Genomic DNA, 11,607 nt, shown 5'->3' on the forward strand with positions numbered 1-11,607 from the left:
TAGGAGTGTTTCTATGATTAAAGGAAATATTTCCAATTAGCCCTATATACAAGGTAATAGATGTCTTCTGCCATTGCCCCCACTTTGGTATGGTTACTTAAACAGATATTTGAATAAACCAGGGTCTCCAGTATGACTGACAACCCTCCTGATATGACCAGATATCTCTGTCTTGCCCTTAACATCGTTGGGTAGCTCGGCCTTCCATCATCTATACTCCCCCACTCAGCGTCAGACCCAGAGCTGTTTGGCTGGTTCTGATTGCCGCCCCAAAGACATCAGTTCCGAATAGATTGCTCCTGCAGCATGGAACTGATAAAGGCTGTAACCTCGGTACTCACGTCAAAACAAAATGATATTAGTCAATTCAAGAAGGACTTGAGCACCCCATGAGGACAGTGAATTATATTTTTGCATAACTACATGTTTGCATGCACCGTGTATAAGAATGCATGAATGACCTTATTTCAGCAACAGAGTAGTAAAGTCATTATATAATACACGGTGTCTTTCTAGAATTTCACTTCCTGCAAAGAAGGTTGTAACCAACTCTGAAGGATATCCTAAGGAACATGTGCTTTGCCTGGGGCTCTGAACTATGTAATCACACTCTGGGGCTGTTCAGAATTGAATTCCAGTGAAATGAACTGAAGGAAAACTTAGAGAGTTTCCACTTCATATCCTGCTTAACTTCAGTTATTTTCCCCAAATGCTGTAGAAAGTGCTTTGAAGAACTTCCAAATATTGTCTCCAAAGAATTAGAAGTTCTTGCAGCTACAGATTAAAAAAAAGAAGACTCAAATACCAAGTTATAAGGAAGTGGAGATAAAAGTGCCCACAAAGAAACTGACCAAGAGCCAGAAGAAGCCTGAGGAGGATTTATTGTTTTATAGTTTTCCTTTATTCAATAGAAAATAATGATATTTAAGTTTAATCATCTGGAGGCTCAGAACTAAACTATTACACCTCTTAATTCATCTATAAATAGCTATTTTCTGCTATGAATCATAAACATTTGTAAATGAAAGAAATTAAAATCATATCATAGATCATAATTCTGATAATAAATGTTATATACAAAAACAGCTTCACCTACTAAGTGAAGTAAATGCACTCGGCTTCACAATATAGCAGAGACTGGATGAGTGAGTAAAAAAAGAGAGTTCATTTGTGTTGTGGATACAGTTCAGGGGACAAAGTGCTTGTCATCCAAGCATGCAGACATGAGATGGAATATGTAGAGTTGTAGCATATGTAGACTTGAGATAGAATAGATACAAATGGCCGCATATGCAGACCTGAGACAGAAATTGTCGAATGTAGCATATGCAGACCTGGGACCGAATGTGTAGAGGTGCTGCCATATATGTGTTCCAAGCATTCCTACAGTAAGATTGGAGATAGACACAAAAAATTCACCACAATCTCACAGACCAGATACTTTTAGTATATGAAGCTGAGAATTAAGTTTCTGTATTAGGTAAGTGGAAAGCTAAAGCCTACACTGAGGTTGTTCCCTAGCCTCCAAATGCATGCTATTGTATGGCATATACATCCACACACTCACATGCACACACTTACATCAAACCCATGCAAAAGAGTAGTTAAAATGATCATAATAAAAACTGTATTACATCAAGCTCTATGTAACTTTACCTTGTTCTATTGTGGATTTCCATCATGTGTTTTTACATTCATTGTTTTTCCTTTGCTAAGTTTAATTGCTCTTCTAATTCTCTGTCCTACATCCAGTTGCCACAATTTCATGTTTAATGCCCTATGTGGATTTATCCAAATTTGACTACATTGTACTTAGAAGGCTGTGCAAAGCAGCAAAATCCTAGTTTTATCTATCCCCTGGGTATTGATCAAATTGGCTGTCCTTCAGCTCGACAGTCACAGATATTAATTTGTTCCTCCTCTGCTTCCCAAATCACCGAGCTGTAAGAATTGCAAGCCCTGCTTGTTTTGATAGTGAATCCTTCCTAATTTCTTGCTGGATTTGTGCTCAGCAGTGTATACACCATCACTGAAACACCCTTCTACCAAGACTGAGGTTCCAGGGAATGGCTTGTTCCAGCAGAGACACAGAAGCCAAGAAAACATTGATTTCTAGGACACACATCCCAAGTCTAATCAAATTGGAGGCTATCAGCCAGTGACCTCTTCTATAAATAGTGAATTCTGTACAGTGTACCTTCCTCCCATCACTCTGCTTCCCAAGGCATGAGTATCAGGAAGATTTGAATCTTTAATTGAATATAATTGAATTTTGGTCATGGTTTTCTTTTCAAGGGGAAAACGTATGATTGTGTCTGTTTTCTACCTTTTAAACTAGAAATTGTTATTCTGTTTCCTGGTGTCTCTTACTTTTATGACTAGTACAGTCAGGAAGATTACAGAAGGTCATCTTAAGTCTGCCTCAAATTTCCACAAATCATTGAATGATTCTTCTTACCACATGTAAGTAAATACATTGGTGGCAACCTAATTTACAAAATTCTGTTTTCATTATTAAATTGGACAGAATAAAACGCTGTCAGCTATTGCTAAAATCAGTACATTATATAATTTTTAAAAGGCCTATGTAAATCTAAGACATTTCTGGATCCTTTTTCCATATGAATATTTACTCATTTAAACTGAAAGCTTAAGTGAGAACATTTCTTCACTTTTATTTAAAAAACATTTGCCTAAGCTGATTAGAATTCTACAGAAATGATATTCAATGTAATGCTTTTCCTGCCTGCTTATCAAAACACATAGTTGTAATTAATTACATTGGATGTTTTAGAAGCTAAAATCTTTCCTAAAATAGTGCCTGTTAAAATATTGCTGAGTTTCATTAGCTTATATGAATTTTCTGTGAATTTTCATAAGCTTTCTTTATAGCTCCATTTCAAATAATCATTCTTATTGATGATAAACAGGAAAGAAATAAAATTATAAGTAAATTTTCATACATAATATGTATACTCCATTACATATTAATTATGAATGTTTATATGCTTGAAGTATTCCATTTCCTCAAAAGTGAAGTTAAATTTTATTTAAAATAATAACAAAAATGTAACTGTCTATTATAAAACATTGTTTCCCAGAATTGGTTGTCTTCTTGCTGGTAAAGGTCAATGGTAATCTGGTACAGTAAATCCTACCTAATATGTTACTTTTTGTTTTTATTAATGTACCCCTGTAAACAGCATCATAAGCCAAGAGCACACACAACTGGGTATTCAACAACATCACAAATAGCGGAATAATAGCCCCATTTTTCTCAGTCTCCCTCTCTCTGCAGCAGGAATGAAGCACATATACACTTTACCTTGCTTGAGCATCTTCAGCATTAGAAAGACATTTGAAAGGGCGTATTGTTCAAGATGCTATAAAACTCGATACCCTGGAGTAAAAAAAAGAGTCTCAGAATATTGTAATTTTTACTTATACCAGATACTTTGAGTTTCTTCCATGACATAACAGATTTTGAAAGACTAAACTAAGACTACTAGAAGTCATTTGATATCAAGGTGAGTCACTTCCTGAAGTGTTGTATCAACAATGTCAACTTTTCTGAGTTTTAGAACTAATTTCCAAAGATACAATGAAAATAAATAAAGGGAATCTCACAGATCCCCACATCCAGATAAAGAGCTACAGGCAATAACTGCCAGAGAGGTAAATTTAGTCCTCCCCAGGGATGAGCTTCCAAATTGTTTGGCCAATGGCAAATGGTTATCCTTGAAAACGTATACATTCAAGCAGAATCAAATGAACTCAGAAGATGTACATTTATACATTTATGTGTGTGTGTGTGTGAAAACACTAATAAAAAAGGAAAATATATAATGATTACCATGAATTTGAGTGAAGCTGGAAGGGACATGGCTGGGGGCTAGCAGAAGGAGAAATATAATTATATTTACAATATTAACATTATATATAATGAACAATATGTATAAAAATTATATTTACAAAATTAATTGTATATTAACAAAATAAATAAAATTTATTTCAAAATAAAATATAGGCTCTATTTTTTAAGAAATAGCTATTGACCCTTATCACTAGCATTTTGATATCTGATTTTTAAAAAATATAATTTAAGTAATACAACATTTTATGGTCCAAAAGTGACAATTTTTTTAACCAAAAGAAATATCAAATAAGTCCTATTTTCTTTCTTTTCTTTTTGGGGGAGGTTAGGAGTTGAACATGATGTCTCACTCAGGCCAAGAAATCACACTACACTGCCACGTTCTGCCTTGCCAGGGAAAAGGACACCTTTAGGAAATCCTATGGGTCTATTTAAATTGTTTATTTTGTATTGATTTAATTTTTCTATGCAGTACCTATTAAAAATCTGTCCATTTATTTTAGATTTTGTGGAATACTGGTTTTTGGAGCATGACCTAATCTTTCTCTGGATTTCCTCAAATTCTGTTGTTATTTTCCCCTTTTCATTTCTAATTTTGTTAATTTGGACATTCTCTACATTTTAGTTACTTTGAATATCATTTGTCTATCTTGTTGACTTTTCTCAAAGAAACAACTCTTTGTTTCATTGAGTCTTTGTAATGTTCTCTATCATTTTATTTTATTGATTGCAGCCCTCTGTTTATTTCCCATCATCTACTCCCCTTGGATATGTTTGTTTTCTTCTGTTCTAGAGCTCTCAGTTGTGCTGTGAAGTGCCAGTGTGAGACTTCTCCAAATCCTTTATGCAAGCACGTCGTGCTTTGAACTTTCCTCTTAACACTCCTTTCACTGTGTCCCATAAGTCTGGGTATATTGTGCATTCATTTTCAATTAAATGTAGGAAGCCTTTGATTTCTTTCTTTACTTCTTCCTTGATCCATAGATAATTCTATGGAGAGTTTCTCAGTTTCCATTAACTTGTAGGATTTCTGTAGTTTGAGCTGTTGTTTAATTCCAACTTTAACTCATGGTGATTTGGTAAGACACGGGGAATTGTTCCAATATTTTTGTGTGTCTGTTGAGATTTACTTTGTGAGATAGTATGTGTTCAATTTGATACTTTACTTTCTGTGACTGTGACCAAATAAGATAGTCAGCTAAACAGGATTTACTCTGTATATTTGTTTCAGAGGGTTTCATCATGATGCTGTGTCCCTGTGGCAAGACACAATACTATGTTCAGTTATTTTATGTGCTCCAAATCTGTTCACTTCAATACAGCAGGAGGAAAGAAGTAAGAGAAGTGGGTGTAGAAATACCTTTCTCAATGTGATGCACCTATGACCTTTCTTCTTCCAAGTAGGTCTCATCTTTTAAACACTCTACCTGTTCCCAATTGTGTCAAGCTTTGTAGAATAAACTTAAATATGTTGGCCTTTGAAAATATTTTATCCATATACTGCATGCATCAATCCATCATTGCATGTTGGAAAGCAATAAACATAGACATTCTACAAAATTAAACAACTGATTATTTTATCACTTGCCAATTCCTTCTGTGTAGCCACATTGATAAAGAACACAGCAGAACCTTGAATATTGAACCAGAGATGGGTTTTGTAATAATAACACAAACTAATATTGTGGATAATCAACCATGTTTCTAACCCTAGCACTTGTACAACAGTTGAACTAGGAGGCTTGAGAGTTGGATGTCTCCAGCTGGGCTAGACAAAAGACACCTTCAAAGGCAACAACCAAAGTTAGAACTGTTTCAAGGTTCATCTATTTTCTAGAAGTACAGGGAAATTTTTTAAAAAGTACCTGTGAACCTCCTGACAGTCATGCATCATACCATTAGTGTTTCTGTTTTCTTCTTAACCAGTGTCCCTGTTCTTAATTGACTGACAGTGTTGATAGACTGTTTACGTATAACCTTGTGTGCCCTTTGTAAGGGACCTTGTCCATCAACATTGTAGGAGATACAAGATGCTAATCTAAGTTTAAGTTCCCAGTACATCATGATTGTGTCTTGATTACAGGTCTTAAACAATGTTAATCTTGGTAATTATTATCTATTATTAGATAATGATGCCCTCATTTTCAATTAATTCTAAATTAAGAGGGATCTTATTCTTCACCATTTCAAGTATGTGGCAGAGAGTCATACTTGCATAAAAGAGAGGCCATAGGATGGTAGCCGAAATCTGAGACTTCAGCTATGGGATGTGATGCTTTGTGTGGTTGACATTTTCCATCATTACCATCCCTGACCAAAAGTCATTATTTCATAACACCTTAGATATAATATTGCCAAACTATTTGAGAACCCCTTACTTTATGGAGGAAAATGAATTATTTGTTGGGTTTTTATTTTTTATCTTTTTTATTTAAGTAAGAAACAAGTTTGCTTCAAATGTCAAGCCCAGCTCTCTCCCCCTCCCATCCTTCCCCACTCCCCACAAGCCCCCCGCAACCCCCATCACATCCCCACCCTTCTCCTCAGGGAGGGTGAGACCCAAAGTCTTTTGTATCAATCAGGGCAGGGCCTAGGCCCTCCCACATGTATCCAGACAGATAGAGCATCCGTCCATGTGTACTGAACTACCAAAGACCATTCACACCACAGGGATAAATGCTGATCTACTACCCAAGCACCACAGATTGCCTAGGCTTCCTTACTGATAGGGGTCAGGATCAGTTAGTCCCATGATGGTCTCTCAGTCATTAGTCTGGAGTTCATGAGCTCTACCTTGGTCAGATCAGCTGTTTCTTTGTGTTTAACAGCCCTTTGCTCATCACTCCTCCCTCTCTGAAACTGGGTTCCAGGACTTCAGTTCAGCGTTTAACTGTGATCTGCCTCTGCTTCCATCAGCCACTGAATGAAAGCTCTAGGAAAGCATATGAGGTAGTCATCAATTTCATTATCAGGAAGGACATTTAAAGTATCCTCTCCACTATTGCTTAGATTGCCAGTTGGTATCATCCTTGTAAATCTGGAACTATCACTAGTGCCAGATCTCTCCTAAAACCTATAATAACTCCCTCTCTCAATTATGCTCTTCTCTATTCTTCTCCTGACTCAATCTTTCTGCTCCTCCATATCATCTTCTCACCCTCTCTTGTTTCCAGCTCCCTTTCCCCTCGCCCCATGCTCCCAGTCTTTTCAAAGATCATGTCCCATTCCCCTTCTCTGGGGTACCATGCATATCTCTACTGTGATCTTCCCTGTTTGCCAGCCTGCCTGCCAATGGAATTGTAGGCTGGCAATCCCCTGATCCATGTCTAAAATCCATATATGCATGAGTACATACCATGTTTTTCTTTTTGTGACTGGATTACCTCACTCAGGATGGTTTCTTTTAGTGCCATCCATTTGTCTGTTAATTTCAAAATTCCATTGTTTTCTTTTTCCCTCTGAGTAGTATTCCATTGTGTAAATGTACAAAATTGTCTCTATCCACTCTTCATTTGGGGGCCTCTAGGTTGCTTCCAGATTCTGGCTATTACAAATAATGCTGCTATGGACGTAGTTGAATAGAAATCCTTATTGTATGAATGTGTGTCGTTTGGGCATATGCCTAACAGTGGTAGATCTTGTGGTAGACTGATTCCAATTTTCCTGAGAAATCTCCATATTTATTTCTGAAGTGGATGTTCAAGTTGGCACTCCCATCACCAGTGAAGGAGTGTTTTCCTTCCTCTGCATCCTTTCTAGCATAAACTGTCATTGGTGATTTTGCTTTTAGCCATTCTGAAAGGAGTAAGATGGTATCTTAGAGTTATTTTGAATTGCATTACCCTGATAACTCTGGATGTTGAGCACTTTCTTAAGTGTCTATCAGCCATTTTAGACTCTATTGAGATTTTTTATTTAGCACTGTACCCCACTTTTTAATTGGAATATTTGATGTTTTGGCGACTAGCTTCTTATATATACATATATATGTATGTATATATATATTACTATTTTAATTTTAAATAGCTTGTTTTACATGTCAATCCCAGTTGCCTCTCCCTCCCCTCCTCCTGCACCCTCCCACCATGCCCCCCAGCCTCCAACCCTATCACCATTTACTTCCACATACAGGATATCTAGAGTCTGTCATTTCACTCAGGGCACGTCCAGGCACTCCCCTAAGAGTCCAGGCTGAGAGAGCATCCCTCTTTCTGTTATGGACACATGATGTTTGTTTGTATGCCAGGGATAAACACTGATCCATTGCCCAGGGCCCCATAGGTTGCCCAGGCCTTCTCACTGACTCTCACATTCAGTGCGTCTGGATCAGTCATATGCTGGCCTCCCAGCTGTCAGTCTAGGGTCCAAGAGCTCTCCCCTGTTCAGATCAGCTGTCTTTGCTGGTTTTGTTGACTAGCTTCTTGAGTTTTTTGCAAATTGTGGAGATTAGCCCTCTGTCACATGTGGGGTTAGTGAATATTTTTTCTCATTCTGCGAGCTGCCATTTTGTCTTGTTGACTATGTCCTTTGCCTTACAGAAGCTTCTCAGTTTCAGGAGGTCCCATTTATTAATTGTTCAGTGTCTGTGCTACTGGTGTTATATTCAGGAAGTGGTCTCCTGTACCAATTCTTTCAAGGGTACTTCCAACTTTCTCTTTTAAAAGATTCAGTGTGACTAGATTTATGTTGAGGTCCTCGATCCATTTGTATCAATACCAAGCTGTTTTCAGGACTACAGTTCTATAATAGAGCTTGAAGTCAGGGATGATGATGTCTCCTGAAGTTCCTTTATTGTACAGGTTTGTTTTGGCTATACTGGCTCTTTTGTTTTTCCATATAAAGATGAGAATTTTCCTTTAAAAGTGTGTGAAGTATTGTGCTGGGATTTTGATAGTTTTTGAATTGAACCTGTAGATTGTTTTTTGTTAAGACTACCTTTTTATTATGTTGATACTACCTATCCAAAAATATGGGAAATCTTACCATTTTCTGGTATCTTCTTTAATTTCTTTTTTAATGACTCAAAGTTCTAGTCATACAGGTCTTTCACCTGTTTGCTTAGAGTTATTCCAACTGCTCTTGCCTAAACTTGTTGACTGTTGCTGTATAAACTGGACATGAAGGACCCACAGGAAAGTGACTGCTAAACTTACGAAGCAAGATGGACAGTCCTAAAGGGTTGGTGATTCATGGTAGAGTGTGCCAGATATTTTAATGGACACAAAAAATGATTGACAAACTGTCAATGCAGATGGACAGTTTAAAATTTCCTGCTTTATTAAGAAGTCTGCCAGACACACTGTGGCCTATGGGATGAAGATGAATGTCCCAATATTACAGAGGAACTTCAGGTGACTGTCCAGGTAGTAGGATGTCTTTGTCAATTCTAGTGTTTATATATTATGCTTCTATGGTCTTTAATGGAGTTGAAGACAGATAGTTATAGCTATACTTTTCCTTAGTTATAATACAATATAAGCTATATAGACTCACACAGATAAGATAGATAATAAAATACTTTTTTAATCTTACTAAATGTTAATGGAATAATATTGTATTTATACTTCTTTCTTAATAATTGCTTTGTTATATATTTTGCTATGTTAAAGTTAAAACCTTTGTTTTTATTTAGACAGAAAAGAGGAGATGATGGGAGAAGTCATTCCATGTATACGTTTGTCTGATTGGTTGATAAATAAAGCACTGTTGGCCAATAGGGAAGCATGATAGGTAGGACTAGGACTTGAAGAGGATTCTGGGAAATGTAGTCAAGAGTGGAGCATTGCCATGTCATCCCAGGAGGAGAAGAAAAAGTCAGGATGGCGTCCTTGGTAAGATAAGACCTTGTAAAAATATATATTAGCAATTATGGGTTAATAATTAAGTCAGAGCTAGCTGATAAAAGATGATAGCAAATGACCAATAGCTTTATAATTAATATAATGTCTCATGTGTTATTTGGTGGCAGAGAAAGTGGTGGGACCCAGGCAGTTGCTGGAATAGAACTCATTACGATATCCAGAGGCCTACAAGGATGACAGCAGCTGGCAGTCTAATGAATACTGGAGAAGCTAACTTAAATGCCCTTCCTTGATAATGTGATTGACAACTTCCTTGAACGTCATCCTAGAGTCTTCATCCAGTGGCTGAAGGAAGCAGAAGCAGATACCCACAGCTAAACAGTGAAATGAACTCCTAAAACCCAGCTACAGAGAAGAAGGAGTGATGAGTAAAGGGATTGTGACTTGATGGGTGAAACATACAGAAACAGCTGACCTGAACATGGTGGAGCTCATATACCCCAGACTGATAGCTGAGAGGCCAGCATAGGACTGATCCAGACCCCCTGAATGTGGGTATCAGTGAGGAGACCACAGCATCCTTTGGAGACTCAGGTAATATATCAGCATTTAGCCCTGTCATCCAGATGGACTTTGGGAGACCATTCCATGTAGAGGGATGCTGTCTTTGCCTGGACACATTGAGGAGGGCCTGGGCGCTGCCCCAGATCATATGACAGACTTTCGAGATCCCCGATGAAGGACCTCACCCTCCTTGGAGAGTGGAGTTGGGACTGGAGGAAGGGTTGGGGGAGGGATGAAGGGGCACAGGATAGGAGGGGAAGGAGACAGAGCTGGGTTTGACATGTGAAACAAACTTGTATCTAATTTAAATTAAATTTAAAATTTTTAAATAAAGAATACTCATTACAGCTTCTGTTTCTTTAGGGATTTATAGATCTATTTAAATTGTTTATTTGTTCTTGGTTTTAATTTGGTAAGTGAATCTATCCAGAAAAATCATCATTTTCCTTTAAATTTTCCAGTTTTATGAAACACAGGTTTTCAAATTATGACATTATGATTCTCTGGATTTCCCCAGTGTCTGTTGTTATGTACCCCTTTTCATTTCTGATTTTGTCAATTTACACAATATCTTTGTGCCTTTAGGTTAGGATGGATAAAGTTTTGCCTATGTTGTTGATTTTCTCAAAGAATCAACTCTTTGTTTTATTGATCACTTCTAGGTCTTTTGGCTAACAACAAGTGTAGTATCTGTTTTTATCAATCTACTATTTAAGATTAATTATTTGTATAAAATCCACATTTACCATTGAAGAAAAATTCGGACGAAATACATACCTTATCTGATTCATGGTAGCAGAGGTTTCATTGATTGATGGGAGCAGTGTAGGTTTTCTTTTTGGTTTTCTATTTGTTTGTTTCTGTGTCTCTCTTTCTCTCATTCTGTATGACAGATAAGAATAAACATATCAATGAGGTCTCCTTTTTAAAATGGGAACAAGGATGATGGTAACAGGGGTTGAGATATAAAAACACAAGGAAACCAATAAAAGAGATATCTTTATAGGAAGAACCATTATGGGGTTAGGGAAAAGAATGATCCCAGATAAGATTCCTAGCAGTAGTGTAGAGGGTCCCTGAACTGGCCTTCCCCTGTAATCAGAATGGTAAATATTCCAACTGTCATCATAGAACCTTGATACAGTAATTGATGGGACCAGAAGCCAAGATCTACAACCAATCACATTGGTCCAACTTCCAGGAATCCAGGTAAAGAGAGGGATGAGGGAATATATGAGGAAGGGAGGTCAAAATCATGAAGGAAAAAAATCTACAAAGACAGCTGAACCAAACTTATGGAAACTCATGAACTCTAGACCAACAGCTGTGGAGCCTCCATGGGAATCCATTCCCTAAGGTATGATGCAA

The 11,607-nt window shown here is 37.2% G+C and overlaps 1 pseudogene; it reads left to right on the forward strand.

The window, feature by feature from the left end:
- The first annotated feature begins 10,890 nt into the window (after positions 1–10,890).
- Positions 10,891–10,990, forward strand: LOC121144412 (annotated as a pseudogene).
- Positions 10,991–11,607: the final 617 nt, after the last annotated feature.

Source organism: Mesocricetus auratus, unplaced genomic scaffold (assembly GCF_017639785.1).
Source record: "Mesocricetus auratus isolate SY011 unplaced genomic scaffold, BCM_Maur_2.0 Super-Scaffold_100015, whole genome shotgun sequence".
NCBI lineage: Eukaryota > Metazoa > Chordata > Mammalia > Rodentia > Cricetidae > Mesocricetus > Mesocricetus auratus.